The following is a 22451-nucleotide window of genomic DNA, read 5'->3' as shown; positions in this document are numbered from 1 at the left end:
ATGGCTATTTCCAGTGTGAGGTCACCTTGGTTTTGACTTTCCTCCTTCACATCCCACCTCACCCTCCAGTGCCAGTGACCGAGACCCCAAACCCCAGGCCCTCCAGTTTCCTCAGGGAAAGAATGTTTCCCTTTCCGAGTACAGAGTTCTGAAGGCATCTCCAACAGTGGACATGCAGAAAGGGCGCAGCAAGCGGTGATGGAAAGAGCGGGAGGCGCACGGAGGCAGGGACAGCCCCGAGGGAGTGAGGATGCCGTCTTGTCCCATTTTCAAAATTTTACTTGTTTTATTTTTGGCTGTGCTGGGTCTTCGTTGCTGTGTGTGGGCTTTCTCCAGTGGCAGAGAGTAGGGGCTACGCTCTAGTTGCAGTGTGTGGGCTTCTCACCACAGTGGCTCCTCTCGTTTCGGAGCACAGACTCCAGAGCGTGGGCTCAGCAGTTGCGGTGCACGGGCTTAGTTACCCCTCGGCACGTGGGATCCTCCCGGACCAGGGATCGAACCCCTGTCCCCTGCATTGGCAGGCAGACTCTTAACCACTGGACCACCAGGGAAGTCCTATCATGTCCCATTTTCAATCCAAGTCCTCACCTCGACCCCCAGCTCTTTCCCTCCAATCACTGAAGACACAGGAACTGCATGGGTTCTACAGCTCCTTCGCTATTACCTGCAGCGGACCGACTTGCCCTGAGGTGTCAGACTATTAAAAAAAAAAAAAAACTATCAAATAATAATCAAACCAAATCAACAAGCGTTTACTGTGCAAAACACACTAGGCTGGGCGTAAGAGGAAATCCCAAAATGACTAAAATTGTGGGCTCTGACCTCAGTTTATTATCTAGTTAGAGAGATGAGGCATACTTGGTTAAACAGTGAAGGAAGAAAACAATGTATTAGAAGTTGCTTGGTGCTTATGAAATAATAATTATCCAACAACACATTGTAACATCAACATAAGCAGCTAAGGAGGAGTGGGAAAGAGATGGAAGTGGGCTGGGGTGATCAAGAGAGACTGAGCATGGCTTTGATCTACAGGATGCCTCCGCAGGGAACCCTACAGGTGTTACAGTCTTTCACTATCTCTGCCAGACCATCTTGCTCCCTTTTCTGGAGTTGAAAAAACTGAGATTAAGCCCTGCTGCTTCAGGATTTCAGGCTAGAAAGTGACAGAATTGGGATTTAAGTCTGTGGGGTTTTCTTTCTTCTTTTTTGATATTTTAATTATTTGGTTGTGTTGGGTCTTCGCTGCAGCATGCAGGATCTGCGCTCTTTAGTTCTGGCATGTGAACTCCTAGTTGTGGCATGTGGGATCTAGTTCCCTGACCAAGGATTGAACCCCGGGGCCCCCTGCATTGGAAGCCTGGAGTCTTAGCCACTGGACCATCAGAGAAGTCCCAATCAGAAGCATCTTTCTGAGGAAGGAAGAAGTGGGGTAGCTCTTGAAGGATGAACTGCAGGAAAAGAGAAGGGATTCTCATCTATGCACTCCTCCCTCACCTTTCTTTGTCTCTGGGGCATTCCCCACCACCCCTGCCTTGGGGAATGGCTGGGTGTGGTGCGTGAACAGAGGAAGTGTGCTGGGTCTGCTTTCTAGGCCCATCCCTGCCTATGTCCTGCTCTCTCTCTCTCTGAAAATCCCTCCATGGGATTGGGGCGGGGTGGGGGTCGTCTCATTTCACCCAAAGACACTGTGTTCTAATTGATGGAAAAATCGTCCACTGCTTGTCAGGTTATTGTTCATTTCTTGTTCCTTAATGAATGATTTTCCACCAAGGAGTGCAGAGTCCCCTTCCCACCACCCCATGGACAAGGCCTGCATCTCTAAGAGCCTAAAAGTGAGCCCTGCAAACATTTTCCAGGGCCCAGCACTGGGCCAGTCTGCTACCAAGAGGGGCAACCTGGCCCACCCCCCGGGCCTGGGTGCCTTCCCCTCCTCCACAGTCCCCTGGGACAGCTTCCCACACTGCATGGTCCTCTACTCAGGGCAATATGGTAAACTGATAAGCCTCCCCCACCCCAGGGTAGGAGCCCCCCTTAATAAGGGGGAGAGTCTGGAGAGTGCCTTGGAGGTTCCTGGCACAGTTCATTAAGATATCAACCCTTAATGAAATATTTCTTTGTTTAAATCGTCATTTATCTTGGGGAACAGGGGCCTTTGTGGCAAAGAAAGAGGCTACCCTCTTCCATCCCTCCCCCACCTCCACCCAGCACAGACCCTGGGTCTTTCTGAGTCAGAAAGATTGGGAAGCAGGGTGGGGAGGGACAGCTGGGAGATGGGGAGGGGAGAAGATTCCAGAGTGAGTGGAGGAAGCACAGAGAGAAAGAAGGTCAACTTGACTGAGCAGGAGGCAAACAGGAGAGAGGCAGAAGGCCCTGGTTGGGGGGAGGGGGTGGCGTTGGGGTGGGGTGGGACACTGCTCAAAGCCCACTGCAGTGTGGCCACAACAGCCAAACAACCCAACTGTCACTGGGAGGCTGGGTAAAGAAATGGGAGCCCACAGATGTGACAGAACGATCTTCATCAGTCTTTCCAATTAATGACCCAGAGATGCACGTAGCAAACCTGAATTAACCTCAGCAACATGAAATTTAGTAAAGAATACCACCACCAACAAATAGGAAAAGCAAGGAGCAGAAGGATACATTTTATTTAACATTTTAAGACACCAAAGCCACACTAAATGACTAAGGGTATATATAAAACTTACTTGGGAAGACTACCTCCTAGCTTCTGGAAACTGGCTACCTCTGGCAAAGGAAGGATGGAGAAAGGGAAGAAGGGATATGGAAGAATCTCAATTTTATCAGTAACAATTAGTAGGCTTTTTTTTTTTTTTTAAGCATAAAGATGCACAAATCGTAAGTGCACACCAGCTCAGTTGTCATAAAGTGAGCACACCCCTGTAACCAAATCCCAAATTCAAAAAACACAAAGTATTCCCAATCCCCCAGGAACCCCAAGTTATTCCCCCACCTAGAGCTGCCACTCTCCTGAGTTCTATCTTGTCAATTTCGTTCGATTGATTTTTGAATTTCAGATAATTCTGTGACTGGCCTTTTTTTTTTTTTTTCACTCCAGGTCTTTTAGATTCTTTACACGCATCATGTCATGAACTCACAGGGGATGGGCTCCAACAGTTCAGGCTTCTTTCCATTGGTTTTCATGAAGTGTGCTTCTCTGGGTGGAGCAGGCTGGTGATTCAGTTGAACCTAAGTACCTTTCTCTTTAGCTTCCTTCTTTTTTTTCGGGGGGGGGGGGCGTTTATTGATTTATTTTTCGCTGCACTGGGTCTTTGTTGCTGTACCAGAGCTTGCTCTAGCTGCAATGAGTGGGAGCTACCCTCTCTTGTCGTGGTGTGCAGGCCCTAGGCTCAAGGGTTTCATAGTCCTGGCACCCAGGCTTACTTGCTCTGTGGCATGTGGCATCTTCCCGGGCCACAGATTGAACCCATCCCCCTGCATTGGTAGATGTATTCTTAACCACTGGACCACCAGGGAAGTCCTTCCTTCTTTTTCCTGATCATTTTCCTTCACAAGTTTCAGGAAGCTATCTCGGCTCTTAGAGTGCTTAATATGTTCTAGGCGTGCCGTGTGTGCTAAGTCACTTTCGTGGAGTCTGACTCTTTGTGACTCCATGGACTATAGCCCGCCAGGTTCCTCTGTCGTTGGGATTCTCCAGGCAAGAGTGGGTTGCTATGCCTGCCTCCAGGGGATCTTTCCACCCCAGGAATCGAACCCGCATCTCTTAGGACTCCTGTACTGGCAGGTGGGTTCTTTACCACAAGCATCACCTGGGAAGCCTCAATATACTCTATACGTACATTAATTCTCTTGACAAGAATCTTGCCCTTAAGTTGTTTATAAGGATGCCAAAAGCATACTGGGTAACATGGTAGACTCTTCCAGTTTTGTTATGGTACCATTTGGGGGGCATTCCTTTTTGAACAGTGTCCATTCCCTTGATATCTACAATATCACCTTTTTTGTAGATTCCCATGAATGTGGGCAAAGGACTGACTCCATGTTTTCTGAAAGGCCTAGAGAGAAAGGGGTGGGTGCCCCTCCTCCTTCCCTTTGTGTTGGACATTTTGGTGAATTACTGGAAGATCGGAGTTCCAGCCAAAGGCGTGACTGATTTTTATGCTCAACATTGTTTGTGAGACTTCTCCTCATTGCTGGGTGTGCCTATGGCTTGTTCATTCTCATTACCAAGTGCTAGCCCATGCATGAGAATATCAGCATTTATTCACCCATTCTACAGCTAATGGCTATCGTGAATAGCACTATTCTACCATTCAACCATTTTAGTATCTGTCTTTTGCTGAACGCATTATGCATTTCTATCGGTATATACTCAGGTGTTGAGCCACTACCTTTTGTTGGTAATGTTTTGTTCCTTAATTAACTAAAAACCAGTTTGGGTTGTTGTTGTTCTTATGCTGTGTGGATCTTTGTTCCCCAACCAGGGATTAAATCCCAGGCCCACAGCAGTGAAAGTGTCTAGTCTTAACCACTGGACTACCAGGGAATTCCCTTAAAAAAAAAAAAAAAGGTTTTGAAGGGGGAAAAGAAGTAAGATTCAAGCAATCAGATGAATGGAAACATAAAATATCTGAGTCTAGATGTGTGGGGACTGTGGGAATAGAGGGCACCCCCACCCCCAATGTCGGGTCTGGTACTAAGAACATACCCATTGACCCACTTCATCTTGTTCCATCACTTCATGGCAAATAGATGGGGAAACAGCGGAAACAGTGACAGACTTTATTTTTGGGGGCTCCAAAATCACTGCAGATGGTGACTGCAGCCATGAAATTAAAAGACACTTGTTCCTTGGAAGAAAAGTTATGACCAACCTAGACGGCATACTAAAAAGCAGAGACATTACTTTGCCAACAAAGGTCCATCTAGTCAAAGCTATGGTTTTTCCAGTGGTCATGTATGGATGTGAGAGTTGGACTATAAAGAAAGCTGAGCACCAAAGAATTGATGCTTTTGAACTGTAGTATTGGAGAAGGCTCTTGCGAGTCCCTTGGACCGCAAGGAGATCCAACCAGTCCATCCTAAAGGAAATCAGTCCTGAATATTCATTGGAAGGACTGATGCTGAAGCTGAAACTCCAACACTTTGGCCACCTGATGCAAAGAACTGACTCATTGGAAAAGACCCTGATGCTTGGAAAGATTGAAGGCAGGAAGAGAAGGGGATGACAGAGGATGAGATGGTTGGATGGCATCACCAACTCAACGGACATGAGTTTGAGTAAACTCTGGGAGTTGGCGATGGACAGGGAGGCCTAGCATGCTGCAGTCAATGGGGTCACAAAGAGTTGGACATGACTGAACCCACTTCATCCCCAGAACAGGGAGGTAGCTGACCCTGGGAAAGGGCATCTCTTCAGGGCATGAAGACCTGAGGGTGAATCCTCGCTGCACCACCTTCTAGGTCTGTGACCTGGGGGAAGTTGCCTGACTTCTCTGAGCTTGAGTAGTAGTGGTGTGACGTGTGTGTTCAGTTGTGTCCGACTCTCTGCGACCCTGTGGACTGTAGCCCACCAGGCTCTTCTGTCCATGGGATTTTCCTAGCAGGAATACTGGAGTGATTGCCATTTCCTCCTCCAAGGGATCTTCTCAACCCAGGGATCGAACCTGTGTCTCTTGCATCTCCTGCACTGGCAGGGTGTTTTGTTTTTTTTTTTACCACTTTGCCACCTGGGAGCCCCTGAACTTGAGTGCCTCACCGTAAAATGAGAAGAGCCACTTTGCCTGGGGTGAAGCAGCGGAACAGCATGTGAACCAAGTGCCTGGCACACAGCAGGCACTTACAAGTATCAACTGCAGACGTACGTATGATCTACGATTTTGTGAAGTCAGTATTCTCGTTTTTAGGTGAGGAAACTGGGGCTCACAAAACAGAAAGTGAGTGTTTATGGAAAATATGTGATGAATAGGCACAGAGCTAGATGCTTTGCCCAGGCTTTTTCATGCTACCCTCCAAACCCCAGGAGGCATTCTCCCAAGGTCATGGATGAGGAAACTGCGGCTCTATCCTATAACTTGCCCGGATCACACAGCTGGTAAGTGACAGATGCTGAAGTTCAACCCTAGGCTGCCTCACTCCAGCCTCTGTGCTCTTAATCATGGCCTCCCTAGTAGGGCCAGGCCATGGGCCCTTGTTCTTGTCACATCATAGGCCCTGACCCTGGGACCCTTTGAAGAAACAAAGACAGACGGAAAGAGGACCCTCCTACCTAATCACAGTTGCTTCTGCTTAGGAGCCAAGGGCTACTCTTTAGAACCTTTTTCTGGAGCCCCTGCATCCAGAAAGAAAGGCTTTGGACCGGCTGTTTTAATTTGGGCGTGTGTGTTCTGTATATGTCATTAGTAAGACCTTGTTTCCTAATTAAATTGCCCTTTAGGTGAGGACCAGACAGGATCTTTTGCCTCCCTTGGGCCCCCCACTGTGACTCATGGGGTGCTGGGAACTGAACTGACCTGAAGATAATGGTAAAATGAAAATCATTTCTTAGGGAAATCCCTTTGGCCAAGTGAATCCATGTATGAGGTGCGGAGGGCTGCTGCAAGAGGGTGATGGGAAAGGATGCAGTGGGCCAGAGAGCCAGACAGAAAACAACTGGAGAAACCCACTGGATGTCACCTCATTCCTTCTTCTGTATTGAAAGTCCTTAGTTTCACCCCACCTGAAATCTCTGCAGGAGAAGGAGGGAGGAGTGAAGGAGGCCCGAGGGGCATGGTCATCATGCAGCTGGGGTTACATAGGACCTGTCAACTCCAGGTCAGGCTCAGGCCCGTCCACATGCCCTGACTCCCACCAGAGCTGACCCTCCACAGAAAATACATAGAATCACACCACCAAAGACTTCCTTCCTCCTAAACTGTACTCCTCAGGTAACCCACAAGCGGGCAGCGCTGCTTCAAAGGCCTCACTGAAGTAGCTCTGGTTGGAATCCTGCTTCATCCCTTACCAGTCAGGTAAGCGTGGACAGGTGAACTTAACTTTTTTGTAAAATGGAGGTCACAGGACTATCTACTTATAGGGTTATGGCAAAGATGAAATGAGTCCTATGCCTGGCATGTGGTACAACTCAAATGTTAGCTGTGGTTATTTTATTCTTAATGCTTCCGTTATTGCTACACTGGAAAGGACCTGTGGTATCCACATACAAGGCGCTCAGGGTCCTCCTCCCAGCGATTTCCCAGCTAGCTATCTGAAAAGCTCCAGCAGAACCTGAATATGCCTGTCACACCTGCCCCATGCAGAGCAGATACATAGGAGCTGGACCTGCACAGGCAGCACACACAGGACAGCTCCAACTGGTCATCTGCACCCGCAGAAAAGGGACGGAGTAAAGCGGGGAGAACCCAAGAGGAAATCTCTCTTTTTCTTCCAAGTCCCCTTGGAAAGGCTCCTCTTCCAAGAAATCCTCTCTCCACAGGCCACAGCCCCGGCATCCCCAAGGCACCAGAAGTTCCCAATCCACCGGAGCATCCCGTGTCTGCCCGTCTCCACCTGCCTCGGGGGATTTGGGCCAGAAGAGCCTTCTAGGGCCACGGCCTTCCTAGCCTCCTCTCACAGCTGGGCCCTCCCTTGGTCACGGCCAGTCCGTGACAAGCTCTGAGGTGTCCCTCACCTCTCGTCACTGCAACACACAGAGCCAGATCGGAGATGTTTTGGGGTTAGAAGGCGGAGAGAGAATTTATTCAGATTTCCACGAGTCTCTGCGCGTGGGGCGCCTGCTACCAGCAGAGCCCTCCCCCTTGGATCTGGGCCTTTCCTCATCCGGACTTCCCCCTCCCAACCCAAAGACACACCTTGGCTCCAGCCACAATCCCTCGGGTTCCTCCTCGCGCACTTCCCCGCCCTCAGGCAAAAGACGTTGAGTTTTGTTTACAATCTAATTTGTCCGGATAATTGCTTCTACTTTGCACTCCGCTCTGCCCGCGCGGATCCGGCTTTGGGCCCCTTTTTCACTGGTTCGTAGAGCACTTTATGGGAAATTCCCCTTCCGGATAGGGAGGCGGCGCGCGCCCGGGGTGACCGTTTCACAAAGCCCAGAGGAGTCTCCCCGCCACCACCACTCTACCCAGCTTCAAAAGCACACGCCCCCCGGCCCTACGCAGCGGGGCGCAGAAGGGAGGGGAGGAAGGACACCCGCTCCGGACCCTGGGCACCCCCCGGCCCCCGGCCACTCCCTGCGCCGGGCACAGCCCGCCGGGAACCAATGAACCGTGTGGGAGCAAGGGCTTGGCCGTCCCTCCAGACTCCAGAGAAAGGCTGGGGTTTGCGAAGCGCGCCTTGGGATTCGCAAAGCCAGAGTGAATCCCTGGGATCCCTCCACTTCCCCCCACCCCCACCGCCTTTTTACAGATTCGCAGCCCTATGTCTTCCCCACTTTTTCTTCCTCTAAAGTTTGGTCCACGTGGTCTCCTTTCGCTCGCCGCCGGCTGCGGGGCCGGGTGAAAGTTGCTGCACCTGCTTTAGGCGAATTATGGTAGCGCTAGAAGTTGGTCTGCCCTCCCTCCGCCGCGCGCCGGCTCCCTCCTCCCTGGCTCTCGGCGCGCTCCCTCCTTCCCCGCCTCCCCCGCCCCCTCCCGCCCCGCCCGCGTGCCGCCCGCTCGCAGCCACTCGCTGCCCGGGCTCAGTCGCAGCCCCTCGGAGTCGGGAGCCGGCCGCCCCTACGGACCGGAGCGTGCGGCCGGCGGCCGGGACGGAGCGCCCCCCACCCCCCCAGCCCGCGAAGAGGGCGCGGCGCAGGCGGCGGCGGCGGCGCGGCGGGGAGGAGCCCGGGCCGGAACCAGGGCTGGGCCGGGGGCGGGGACGCCGGGGTCCCGGAGCCCCGGCGGCGAAGCGAGCGGACAAGCGTCGCGGGAGGATCGAGAAGGAGGAGCAAAGCCGAAGCAAGCCGAGCCGCCCCCAAAGTGCGATGCCCCGGCGAGGCTAGGGCGCGCGGCGGGCGGGCGGCCGGCGCGGCGCGGAGGGAGGGCGCCCGGGAGCTGCGCGGCGCCGGGCGGCGCGGAGGGGCAGCCCCAGCAGGCGGCGGTGGCGGCGGGCCCGGGCGGCGACCCGAGCGAGCCCCATGCCCCGCGCGGGCTGACGGGCCGGAGCCCGCACGGAGCGGCCGGGCCGGACAGGTAAGGTGGCTGGCCGAGCCCGGGGACGCGGGTGGGGGCTGGGCCGGCGACCAGCCCAACTCCCTGGCTCGCGCACTCTCTCGTCCGCTCACTGGCTCACTTTGTGTTTGCAAACTGCCCGCCGGAGACGCGCCGGGCGCCGGGAGGAGCCGGGCCCAGGCCGGCGCACTTTGTTCCAGCCTGGGCCGGCTGCGGCGCCCTGACCCCGCGGGGCCGCGACACCCAGCCCCAGGCTCAGGCCCCCGCGGCTGCGAGCTGCCTGGGGAACAGGTGGGGTCTACGGCGCGGCGGCGGGGAGTGGGCAGCGGAGGTCGGCCAGGGTGGGGGTGGGGGGCTGGAGAGGCTATTAAGGCCCGCCATCCCCCCAAGAATCTAGGACCGGCCCCCTCCCGGCCTACCCGCGGGGAATGGGGTGTCTGGGGGAGCGACCACCGCACACACACCCCCCCCCCACCCCACTCCCCGAGTAAGACAAAGAGTACCTCCCGGCCTAGACTTTGCTGAGCCGGGGAGGGAAGTAGTGAAGTGGGCTCCCCCAACCCCAGTCTGTCTAGGACTCCCCAAGACGCGCCGGAGGCAGACAAATGGGGACGGGGGAGACCGCAGTCCAACTCGCCGCGCTTTGGATGAGGAGGGGACTCGGTTTGCTGGGGTCGCATCTCGGAGGTTCCGGGGCCAGGCGTCTCCTTTCCTCCATCCCTGGGTCGGCTGGGACATACGAGAGGAAAACTTCTTGGGGACTTGAGAGCGTCTAGAAGCGGCCTCTTGTGATTTTGTGCGCCGGTGCTGGAGGGTGGGGGGCTGACCCTGTGGGTATCTTTATTCGCCCCATTTGGAGAGAGCCCCGCCTCGCCATACAGGGGAAGAGAGAAGGCGGCAGCAGGGTTCGGAGGTCGCCTGGGAAGAGTGCCCCGGGATAACCAAGTAGGACCCCCCTCCTCAGACCCAGAACTGTGGCATCTTCCCAGAAGACAGGCCCCCCGCAAACACTTCTCCCCGAGCGGCGGTCACCCCGGCAGCGCTCCAGCCTTGCGCTCCCTATCAACGAACGCCTAACTAACTTGAGCTGAGCCTGGCTAGAGCCCGAGGCGCTAGAAAGCGGGGCGCCTTGAGCTGCCTGGGGTCCTGGCCTTCCCGGCAAAGGAGCGTGTGCTTTCGCGGGAGGCGGATTCTGAGTCAGAGGCCCTAACGGCTGCGGATTCCTTCTCTCCAATTGGGGCGACCTCGTGAACACTTGGGCGTCCCACCCGGACTCTCTTGGTTGGGAGAAGAGTATATGGGAATGCCGAGACCCTGAGCCCATATAGAACCCCCGGCTCGGCCGTGTGCATCGCCGGCTTCTCTTGCCAACTCCCGCCCCGCTGATTTCCTCGCTCCCTCGGTGCCTGGGTTTAAGCCGTCTGGAGATCTCCCGCATGTCTTGCATCCTTTGGCCGGGTCTCCCTGCTGTTTGACCTCAGAGACCGGAGCAGGAGTTGGAGGTGAGGTGCCCCAGGAGAAAACCCGAGTCTGAAGCTGTCATCCCAGTGGTTGCTGAGAAAAGCCCAGGAGCATTTTGGCCAATGCGGGTTTTCACTTGAACTTGAGCATCTTCATCCTCCGTTAAAGCACGTGCCTGGACTGTCCCAAAGCCAACTGTGTTGGGTCTGGGATTGAGGGGTTGAGGAGCACAGTTTGAGAGGCAGCTAGGGTTGGAGCTGGAGGCTCGCCTGGGTGCCCCCTTCTCCCACCCAGAAGGAAGGAGCTGTGGGATCATGTATACAGCCTGTAGCCGAGGGAGAGTCTGACCAGTGCCATTGTAGAACACAGCGGGTAATGGAGACCTCGACACCAAGAATTTGAACCCAGAAATTCACTTTTTGTGGGAACCCAGGACTGAACGCTACTGGCACTGGGCATTTCAAGCTGATGACCTTCCTAGTAAGCCAGTGGGTGGGGCAGGGGTGGGAGGAAGGGGTAAAGGCCCAATAAGCTTGCCAGGCCCCAGCTGCTTTAAGGAGAGCCACCCACCTCAGCCAACCCTGCCCAACCTGGCAGAAAACTGCTGCAGGGGAGGGGAAATCTGCAGGCTTGTTTTGTTTTTGTTTTAACTTGAGAAACTTTGTTTTGCCTGGGTTCTGGGCTCTTTGTCACCTGGCAGGCAGGAGGGAGGCCCCTGGGACTGTGCTGTGGGCACCTGGACGTCTGCCCGCTCCGGCACCCTTAGATCTGAGCCTCTCAGAAGCATGACTGTCTCCTGAGCTCCCCATCTGGTGTCACTCCCACTGTCATCAGTGGGGCAAAGTGGCATCAGGTGGAAGTGGCTGTGCTCCCCGCCCCCCCCAATTTGGGACTCCTGTAAGATCTGAATCTCTCCTGGGTCCCCCCTCACTACCTTGCCCCTCCCCCATCCTAACCTTGGCTCTACGCTGGGCGAGACCATGGGAACCTTTTCTTCTGGCACTAAGGGCTAGATTGCTGGGTGGGGTTTTCTCTCCCTCTCCTGGTCCTGGGCAGGTTTTGCAGGACTTATGGAGCTGGTGAACCCCTGAGCCCTGGGGAGAGAAAGACCTGACACCAGTGTGGGGGAGTGCGGGGGTGGGGTGGGGGGCTAGTGTGGCTCAACTTGCAAAAGGACCTATCTCTGTCCCTTCTCACACCTGGACACCCCTACCCCACCCCCTTTCCTCTGCCTTTGACCAGAAACTTCCTTTCTGGCTGCTGGCAGGTAGGTCCTTTCTTGCCAGGAATGTGCATATCCTGCTGGGCCCCTACTCCAAACACACCTCTTCCTTAGGGGCTGGAAAGTTGGGGGAGTGGTGGGAGGGTCCTTTAATCCATTAATCCCCCAAGAGTTTGCTGAGCCCCTACACTGTCTGGGCAGCTCCCAGACTGGGCATTGGAGTGCCCATGCTGTGAGGGCTGGGGTCTGCACATTGTCAGGGTAGGAAAGGCAGATGAGACATTAGAGAGAGGAGGGTGGTGCAAGGGTGTCTTTGTCAGAAGAGAAGTATGAGGTGCAAGGAGGGGAAGGGTCATCTCCCTGAGAAGGCTTCCCTGATCTGCCACGCCTGGCGTGGCTGCACCCTTCTTCTCTACCTCCTAATCCTTTGCTGCCCCACTGCCCTGGTGGCTTTCCTGTCTCTCCAGCTGAAATGCAAACCCCTCCAGCCCAGCCCAAGCAGGCACAGTGCCTTTGCTTTTCTAATACCCCAAACTGTGTATTCTTGCCTGGAGAATCCCAGAGACAGGAGCATGGTGGGCTGCCATCTATGGGGTCGAACAATGTTGCACACGACTGAAGTGACTTAGCAACAGCAGCAGTGCAAAGTAATACTTTCTTCCATCCAAGGAGCTCTGGCACAGTTTCCCTTCAAAAGCTCCCAGCTTCCCAGACCAGGGCAGGACGGGCACTGTTTTTGACTGGATGCTGAGGCTCCAGTGGCTGAAGTGGCTTCCTATGACTTGGTGCCAGGACTCTGGAACTCAGGGCAAGGAACTCGGGCCTCCCCAGGGCAGAACATGGGTCACAGGGGAAAAGGCTTTGGAACCTGCCAGTGGTGATGGGACTCTGGAGAACTTAATTAAGCTCTTCGAACTGCAGTTTTCTTAAACATAAAGTAGGTCAGTGATAGCAGTTGAGAGCCTGTTTGCCAGTGGGATGGAAGAGCAGGTGTAAAGTACCTAGAACAGTGCCTGGCACACCGTAGTACTGACCAAGGGGTAGCTTTTATTAGATTCTCAGCACTGGCAGGCCATGTGCTGGACTGGAAATTAATCTCCATTTTAAGGGTTAGGAAAATAAAGCCTAGAGAGAAGAAACAGCTTGTCTGAGGTCACATAGTTAGTTAGTGGTGGGGCTCCTAGAACTCCCACCAGTGAGCCTCTGCTATGGGGAAGGGAGAAAGGAGAGGATGGGAGGGCCTGCCACTTCCCCTCCCTCTTTCATGGGCTCAGGCCTGGGTGCCCCTCAGTCCTCCAGCGAGAAGGCTGGATTTCCCCTTCCTGTCTTCCTTTTAAGGGAGGATCTGGGCTCAGGACTTGGGATCTCTCAGCTGCACAAGACCCTGGAAGGTCCACCTCCCCCCAGCATCCTAAGGTGCTCATGGACACAAAAGTGGGAGGGATAATACCCTAGAACACAGAGAAGGAAAAATGGTACCATCTTTCTTCAAAAAAGGGAGACTCCTATGGTTTGGAACCCTGGCTCACACAGTCTTATGGAAGATAGATTTGGCTGGCAGTCTCAAATCAATCTGGGACCCACCTCTGGGTGGATCACCTTGGAGAAGCAAAAAGCTCCTTCCCTTGAGGGTGAAGTCACTGTCTTTTTCAGTGTTGCCTTCCTGGATTCTCCATGGAAATGCATACCTTCACCCACGACCAGTGCTGCCCTGTTGCAGGGCACAGGAACCCTCTATTCCAACACCGCCCATACCTAGGCTTGCAGATACAGTTGGCTTGTGAAGTAGCATTCAGGTGGGTCCTGGGAGGAGCCTGGACTCAGAGCATGCCTGCCTGACCTAGAAACCAAGAGCTCCCAGCACAAAAGATAGCCATTTGGACAAGGCCACAGTGTGCTGGGCTATAGAGTCAAAGCTGTTAGTGCCTCAAGGAGTGAGCCATTCTGGCCTCAGCCAGGCTGGTGGTCTTCCTTCCTTTGATCCTGGTCCCCTGCAGCCTGTTCGCCTGGGCCCAGCAGCCCTGCCTACCTCCCCAGGCCCCATCCTCTGCCCAACTGGAGCCTCCCAAGCTGGGATCAGAAGCTGGGTGGGGTCATTGGTGGTTCAGGGTGTGGGGAAAGGGTTTTTTCTCTCCCACTGGGAGTTTCTGACCATACTTACCTGGGCCACAAATGCAGATGGGAAGGAGTGGGGATGAGATGGTGAGTTTTTCTCAGACGGTTACAGAGTAGGGTGTCTAGACTAGTGACCCCCTCCCCACGTTTGTTCAAGATAGGCAGGGTCAGTGGGTGGAAGTTACCCAGAATTTCCTTGGGCAGCAAAGGAGAGACAGATGACGGTGACTGGAGGGAAGGGTGGGTCGGGGATTGGAGACCGGGATTCCACAAACCTTGTGGAACCGTCGCTGTGTGTGGTGGCCTTCCACCGCTGAGCTGCCAGAGTCTCTCCGCAAAGTGGTTTTAGAAGAGGTGGCTCTCTTGCAACTTGGAAAATCAGAAATGGAGCAAGTCCCCCAGTGAGGATCTTTCCCACAGGTGCTGGTGGTGGGGGGCAGGCTCTGGTTCCCATACTCCCCAGCCTGGACAAGATGCCACGTCCTAGCGGCTGAGCCTGCAGGAGGGCTGAGCTGTGTGGAGGGAAACCGGCCCAGTGGGCTGGTGAAGGGGCTTCTGTTGTTTCTTCATTCCGGCGGCCAGCGGGCAGACGCCGTCAGATTCGGTTTCCCTGATCTGGAGCCCAGGCTTCCAGGAGACCCAGGCCGAAGGAAGTTGGTCCAAAAGAGGGTAGCATATACTTCCTCCCCTCTCTCCTTCAGGGGGTTCTTTGGGCAGAGTGTATGCACCTTGAAGAAAAGGGCACGCTGCTGGGGAGCGCTTGGGGGAGGGATGGGGACTCGGGATTTACAGGAGACTGAGGGAGGGGCGGCTGCCGCTTGTGCTTGGGCGCAGTGCTGCTCCAGGCTTCCACATCTCTAGTTCGGGTCGTCTCCGGGCCGGGTCAGAGTCGCAGGCGCTTGTGAAGGTCGGATGTTGAGGGAGCGTAGTCGGTCCACTTGGGGGAATCTTTCCCTTCGGAAGCCTCCGGGGTTCCCAGGAGAGGCCGAGCTCCGGGTTCTCGCGCCCCGGCTGAGCGCACTCGTTCAGGATTGCTCGCCCGGCCAGTGTTTCCCGAAGCCTCCGCGAGCGCATCAGTGCGAGGTGCCGGCAGCTCCTTGATCTCTGAGACCTGAGCGCTGGGACGTGCGCGCCGAGTGTCTTCGGCCCTCTCCGAAAAGATGCTGGGGGCTTTTGAGAGGTCCAGGGAACTCTGGAAGAGGGGCCGGGTGGCCTCAGGTCTTTCAGCTACAGGGAGGGTCTCCCACGCCTTGTGCTGACCTCCTTGAGCTTGGGGCCGGTCTGGGTTGCGTGGGTCTGAGACTCCCTGGTGAGCGGCTCGGGTAAGCGCCACTACTCGCTTGTTCATTCCCTCTGCAACCTTGACCATGGACCATGATGCTCCCTCTCTGAGCCCCGGTTTTCCTGACTGTACTGCTGGGGAGGGAGCACCCACACTCCCCTCTCCATGCTCTCCACTTTCCTGCAGCTGTGGAATGAAGGGATTGGGAGTTGGGTGAGAGAGGAGACCGGTCCCCTTTGTTCCACCGCCTCCGCGGGTCCTGCCCGACAGGGGCGCTGTGGAGCGCGGGGCAGCGACCCTGCGGCCCAGAAAAGTCCCCCCCCCCCCAATTAGGCAGCGGAGCCTGATTAGAGGGGCCACTGCGTGCCCCCTCCCTCCCGATCCCCATCTACGAAGATTTCCCTTCATCAGAATCTCACATCCTCCAGAAATTAATTTGATGCCTCTTGTTATCAATTAATTGAATCTCCTTGGGAGAGAGAGCTCAGCGAGGAGGGCTGCAGCTTGGCCCTTGTGTGCTGCTGCTCTGCCCTCCCCCTCACACCAGGACAGCCTCACCCCTTCCCTGTTTCTATTTTCCTGCTTTGAAATTTATTTTCTAAAATAAAACCACTGATATGGGCCTTTAGCCCAGTTTGGCTTGGATGGTTACCCATGGACTGGACACTACCTGAGATTCACCCTTCTGAGCTGGTGGGGGAGGGGGCAGTCTTCCTCTCCCCTGGGCCCGGTTTGATCCCTGCATTCATCAGCAAAACCAAACCCTTTAGAAATTTGGCCATGACCTTGATTCTGTGTGCTTCGAGGTCTGCTGGTGAGAAACTCGAAGAGGAGGATCGGGCTAGGAAGATCTAGGGACAGAATCGTATACACACAGATAAACATCCTAGTTGGCAGAGGAGACATTGATCGACCAGGCTAGGGACCGTCAGTCACCAAGAGTTTATTCTTGTGAAAGTTCTGTCCTTTTTAGATGAGGCATTTAAGATTTGTTGCCCCCACCAGGGCTGATCTGTTAAATGTACAGCATAGGGCACAGGTGTGTACCTCCTGCCAAAGAGACCTAGAAGGTCAGACTCTGCCTTCTGCACGGAAGATGGAGGAGGAAGGTTCTAGAAGACATCCCAAGTCTGGGAAGGGATTATGGCAGGTACAGAGTGGAACGAGGTGGTCACCGGACCCTGACTGAGGGACTATGATTTGCCATTTCACATACCTCCTCTCCTTGTTCTTGCTTAACAAGTGAGGTCCCCTGGCCCAGAGAGGTGATTGTCCAGGGTCACACAGCTGACCGGAACTTGCCCCTCTAGAATGCTGGCCGTAGGACTGTGATCACAGCTGGGCTAACTTCACCCCTTTATTGGCTCTCACAAGGTTTATTACAGTGGTAAATTTCACATAAATATCCCTGCTTGGCTTCTTTTGAAAAACTCAAACACTATCAAACATGAAGCCTGCATTTCTGTGGGGTAAAGATGGGCTGGGGTTGAGTACCCTCCGAGTCCCACTTGGCCCCCTTGGGGAGCAACTTTGTCATGGAGATTTTGCTGAAATGGCAACCCACTCCAGTATTCTTGCCTGGAAAATCCCTTGGATGGAGGAACCTGGTAGGCTACAGTCCATGGGGTCGCAAAGAGTCGGACACGACTGAGCGACTTCACTTTCACTTCAGTATTCTAGGAAGAGCTAGGCAGGACGGGTGTCCGAGAGGCTTTGCAAGGTCTGTACAAGCTCAGAGAAGACCTTTAAGGACACCCTGACCCACATCTAATTCTTGCACAGCTGCCTAAGAACTGATGGTGGTAGATGAATTTCCTCCCCTTCTTTCTACCACGGAGGGAATTTTAGGGTCTTACGTCTTGAGGGGTCTGTTCTAAGCTGAAGTTAGCCCATCCGTTCCCAGGTGAACCCCTCTATGAAAGTCATCACCCTCTTACCTGCCATCCCCAACAGAAACTTAATGTACTTTTTGGTGGGGGAGAGGAGACTTTCTTCCAAGAATGGAACCACAGGTGGGGACTAGAGAAGCACTGGGCTGCAGTAACCTTTCCGGAAGTCATCCTGGAACAGGGAGAAAGATGTGGAAGGATGCTGTATCTTGCACATTTGAATATGGATGTGTTTTTTGGATGCCTCTGAGTTGGTACCCAAGATTTCTATAAATGCCACTGCTAGATATCATCAGGGGAGACAAAGAGAGGGACCAGGGCCCAGAGGAGGCCAGACCACTGGTCTGTCCCAGGCTGGCAGGAGCCCTTCCTGTGCCCACGGGAGCCCCCTGGTGCCAAGGGCACTACCAGAACCAGGCTCCAGATGGCCTCTCAGGTCCTGGGTGAGTACCCCACCCCTTAACCAGCAGGCCCCCCACGCAAGACGGCACTATTTAATTAGCCATCTCTGATTAACCAAACTTGGCATTCGGCTCCTCTTGCCCTCATCTTTCCCAGCTCCGAATCAATGGCTTTGATATGCTAATTAGGGAGTAATTTAATTTCAAAAGGCCGCAATTAACAAGGGTGTTGTGGACATGCTGTAGTTAAGCGGAGTAATCTAATTTGCATTAGTAACAAGCAGGGACTAATTAGAAGCTTAATTAGACACTTAGATGGCTCTTATGTTTACTTTCTTAATGAGATGGAGTGGGCTCTTTGGTTCTCTTTTTTTCTTTTTCTCATTGTTAATTCTTTCTTTTGGTCACGGTACTCGAAAGAAGTGTTGAGGGAGGCCACCTTGCTAGGGCCTGGTGGAAGCATTTTGGGGTGGGAGCCAGTGAAAAGTGTGCTGGGGCAGGGGCAGGGGCATGGTGATGGTGGTGAGGAAAGGTTCAGATTCCTGGGAAATTCCAGTGACCGCCCTCCAGGCTTTGCCACCTTGAGATGGAATTCCAGGGAAGAACTCTGGTTTGGGAGCTGTAGGGTTTCAGTTTGGCTTAAACTCCTAGCAGCTGAGAAACCTTGAAACATCACTAAACTTCCTCAAAGTGTGGTTCCTTCATCTGTCACAGTGAGTGCCTGTGTGTGACAGGACATGGGAAAGAACTTTCAAGGACTCTGTGAGTGGAATAGTTGTTAGTAAAATATATTCACAAATTGTGTGCCCAGGCTTCACTTACTGAAGACTCAGCTCAGAAGTCACCTCCTACAGGAAACCTTCCCGGAGCATCCTACTCCCTCGAGGCATCCATGCCTCCCTCGAGGCATCCATAGCCAGCCCCCTTCTCCAGTATCTGCTGAACATAACACTGGTAAAATTGTGTGTTGTGTAGTCAATTTTCAACCCTGGCTGTACCAGAAATTTAGAATGCTGTTAAAATTATCCATGCCTAGATCTGACTTCCCAGAGAATCCAATTAAATTGATCCGGGGTAGAGCCCAGGTGGGGGCTTCCCAGGAGGCACTAGTGGTAAAGAACCCACCTGCCAGTGCAGGAGACGTAAGAGACAGGAGTTCAATCCCCGGGTCAGGAAGATTCCTTGGAGGAAGGCATGGCAATCCACTGCAGTATTCTTTGCCTGGAGAATCTCATGGAAAAGTAGAGCCTGGTGGGCTACAGTCCATAGGGTTGCAAAGAGTTGGACATGACTGAAGCTACTTAGCACACAGAGCATAGATATGGATATTTTTTAATGCTTGTGTTTGCCTGTGTCTGTCTCTCTCCACCAAACTAGAACCGCCCTCCCGCCCAGCAAGGGCTGTGTTTTATTCACTTCTGTGTGCCCAAATGCCACTACCCTCTGTGGCCAGCGTCATTCAAACAACTCGGTGACAACTAAAAACTGCTGATTAAAATATTCGATGTCATGTGGAGATGGTTATGATAGTAAGTGGTGAGTGGGAAAACAAAAATTCAAACCATGTACAGATTATGAACCCAAGCTCACGTTTTAGAAGTTTTATATGCCCAAAGAGAAAGAAAATGGACAAGACTGAAAGGGGTGAGGCCCCAAAGTCTAGCTCTCCAGCTGGTAGACTTACAGGTACTGTTCATTTATTTCCTCTTCACATGCTTCTGCCAAGATGTCCGACTTTTATGATTAGAAGATAAAGTTATTTGAAACTTGGAGGAGAACCAAGAACAGAGAACCCCGGGATGGCGGCTCACCTTCCAAATCAGAGGCGGCTACAGGCTTCTAAGAGGCACGTCCTTAGCCTGGCATGGGCACTGGCTCCTTGGGCTTGGAGGTTTTGTGCTAAGAAGAGGTCTCAAATGATCCCTGAACTTGGACACCAGATAGTTCCCAGTGTGCCGTTCAGGGAGATTCTTAGGCTGAAGCGAGAATTTTAGCAGGGAGCCCAGGGCGCCAGACTCTGATCCACACAAGAGCGTCCCACAGTCCAGGGAGGGCCCTGGAGAGGGACTGAGCTTTTTTTCTGGAGATCCGATGGCCCCCTCAGCCTGAGGAGAGACACTGCCCAGGCTGATCAGAGCGCCAAGCAGTCATGGGGCTCGCATCACCCTACCTTGCTTTGGGGACCCGATTGGGAGCTACAGAGACATTCTAACCCTTGGGTTCTATCTCACTTTCCTCAAGTGCTGAAGAGAGTGAAAATGGACGAGCCTGGAATGGGTGGGGCCCCAGCGTCAGGGCCGGGATGAGGGGATGGCATCTGGTCTTGCTGGGCCCCCACAACAGGAGTAAGCAGCCTTCTCTGCATACTTTCAGGCAGCGATACCGCGGCAGCCCTGTAAGGAAGGGTTACTGTATTAGCTTCACATGACAAATAAAGAAACCAAGGCTCAGATGGTGACCTCACTGCTCATGTTTTAACTACAGAGCTAATAAGAGACCAGAGCAGGGTCAGCAGGTAGGAGGTCCAATGAGGGGCTGGGAGGAAAGGCCTAGGCCCCCAGGGCTCCTGCAGGAGCCCTCCTCTCACCTGGTGGCCCGAAGCCAGTGGGCCTTCGGGGTCTGAGCTGGATGGGCAAGGGGATCCCCAGGCCTTGGGATGACAGATTGGGAAGTATCCTTCAGGTGCTTGAAATGCCAGCGCTCATTGTTGTGAAGAGCCCTCTGCTTTACATCCCTTGACACAAGTGGGATCTGATAGCAGGACAGCTAGAGGAGGAGGAGGAGGAAAAAGAGAAGGGAGGAAATAAAAGGCAGTCCCATGCTCTGTTCCATATGGTACCTGCTTATGTGTGGCTTTTTTTTTCTCTAAATGCACCTTATGAGAACCTATCTTTGAAAGTCCCCCCCCCCCCACATGTAGACTATTTATAAAGTCTTTTATTGAATTTATTATAACATTGCTTCTGTTTTATGTTCTGATTTTTTGGCCATGAGGCATATGGGATCTTAGTTCCCCAACCAAGGATTGAACCTGCTCTCCCTGTTTTGGAAGGTGAAATCTGAACCACTGGACTGCCAGGGATGTCCCATGTCTTTTTATATTATCCAGAAATGCATCCATTTCAAAGACTCTCTGCTCTGAAGGAAGTCTTCAGAAACCAGTGACTGCTCTTGTGAAGTCAGGCCTTTTGCAGATGCTGTTCCCCTTGCATTCAATGAACACTTTGCCTGACCGATACCTGCTTATTCTTCATTTCTAAGTATAGATGCCAGTTCTTAAAAAGAAGCCTTCTTTGCCCCTCCATATAAATTGAGTCTTTTATTTGTTCCTTGTACTCATATTTATAGAATTTGTTTTATTGAGCTTATCTACATGTGTCCTTATTTATCGTCTGCCTCACCTTGTGGGGACATAGCTCCCGGAGTGCAAGGCCTACTCAGGTCTGCACACACACAGGCTGACACGTGGGTAGGTGCTTAAATATTTGTTGAACCAATGAATGGATGAAGGGTCGTTGCTGGTGAAATATTCTCCTGGGCAGCATCAGAAAGAGAAGAATGACTTTGTGGCCAAAACTTCACACTATTGGCTAAACTTTCAAAAAGACAAATGCCAAATTTACCCAGGAAAAAAGGGAGGTGAAATTGTACCTCCATTGTTACCAGTTGCCCTCGAAACACCCATGAAACCTACGCTGGCTTGTTTGAATTTTGTAAGCCAGTTGGGGGCCAGGACGGAGTTTTAGTATCCTGTAGATAGGGCCTCACTCAGTGCTTGGCTTTGGCCACGTTGAATGAATGAACGATCTTGGAGGTAAATCACCTCGTTTTGGCCACCAGGAAGCTCATAACTGAAGCCAGTGCTTGTCGCTGGAGCCCTGCTGTTGCCTTGGACAGGCCGAATCAGCATCACCTAGGAACTTTTAAGAAATGAATTCTCAGGGCATTCCAGGCCTAAAATCAGAAGCTCCAGGCTGGGGGCCCAGTAATCTGTATTTTAACAAGCCCCCCAAGGCGATTCTTATGCACCAAAGTTTGAGATCCTCTGGCTTAAGGTCTTGGCCCATTTATTCTCCCTTGTACTACCCCATGGTATTATATTTTAAGTAGCTTTGTCTGTCTTTTATTGCAGTCGGCTTCCCAGTCTTTCTTGGAAGTTGATAGCGTTATATACATTGTAAACAGATAGCTACATCTAGTCCAATTTCCCCCATCATCCTACAGAGAAGAAAAGGGAAGAACTTGCCCTAAGTTAAACTGCAAATTGGTGACAGAGGTGGGGCTAGAAGCCAGCTTCGCAACTTCTAGTCTCAGGCTTTCAACTGCCCCCCTGACAAGATTCTAGGTTTCCCAAGGGCTGGACCCCGGTGTCTGCTATTTCAACTCAAATCACCACCACTGCTCTGGGTACAGGTTACCTGTGGTCACGCCCCCACCAGCCGGACTCCCCCTGAGAGCTGGGGGTGCGCCCCTTCTCCGGCTTCGCGCATGCACGTGTTCACCCTGCCTGACGCGCGCGGCCCCTAGCGAGAGCCGCTGGGGGCTGCCCCGCCCCTTCCCTCGCTCCCTCCCTCCCTTGCGGGTAAACTCCGGGCATCCATCAGTCTGTTAATTGCACTAATTAGAGATCGCGGAGGTGTTAATTGGAAAACCCTGGTATTGTGCCTGTTTGGGGAAGAAAACGTCAATAAAAATTAATTGATGAGTTGGCAGGGCGGGCGGCGCGGGTTCGCGGCGAGGCATAGGGTGTCAAGGCAATCGCTCAGATTAAGCGATTGTTAATTAAAAAGCTACGGTAATTAATACTCCGTACACCATATGGGCCCGCGGAAAAGGCACAAAAGGTTTCTCTGCGTGTGGGGCTCCCTGTTCCTTTTCCTCTCCCCCCCCAGAAAGCATCCTAACCTTTGGGTCCTCCCTTTGGCCCCAAGGTGGGTGGAACTCGTCACTTCC

At 53.2% G+C, this 22451-nt stretch overlaps 1 protein-coding gene and 1 long non-coding RNA gene across 6 annotated transcripts in view; one reads left to right on the top strand and one right to left on the bottom strand.

The window, feature by feature from the left end:
* Positions 1–8679: 8679 nt before the first annotated feature.
* Positions 8680–22451, top strand: part of FOXP4 (forkhead box P4) — a 52872-nt gene continuing 39100 nt past the window's right edge. The window contains exon 1 of one of the 4 annotated variants that reach the window (XM_025270223.2): positions 8680–9149. The gene's annotated coding sequence lies outside the window, so the exon portion shown is untranslated. The remainder of the gene's footprint in view (positions 9150–22451) is intronic. The other 3 variants (XM_025270240.2, XM_025270206.2, XM_025270230.2) reach the window with 3 other exon arrangements.
* Positions 19659–22045, bottom strand: LOC123329946. Of its 2 annotated transcripts, none has more exons than XR_006545577.1 (3): positions 21917–22045; positions 20086–20264; positions 19659–19891 (listed from the first exon to the last, which is right to left on the bottom strand). It is a non-coding gene; the product is annotated as an uncharacterized LOC123329946 (long non-coding RNA). The 2 variants fall into 2 exon arrangements; XR_006545576.1 differs by lacking the exon at positions 21917–22045 and adding an exon at positions 20900–21033.

Source organism: Bubalus bubalis, chromosome 2, assembly GCF_019923935.1.
Source record: "Bubalus bubalis isolate 160015118507 breed Murrah chromosome 2, NDDB_SH_1, whole genome shotgun sequence".
NCBI classification, from domain to species: Eukaryota; Metazoa; Chordata; class Mammalia; order Artiodactyla; family Bovidae; genus Bubalus; species Bubalus bubalis.
This window is presented reverse-complemented; position numbering and strand designations above follow the sequence as displayed.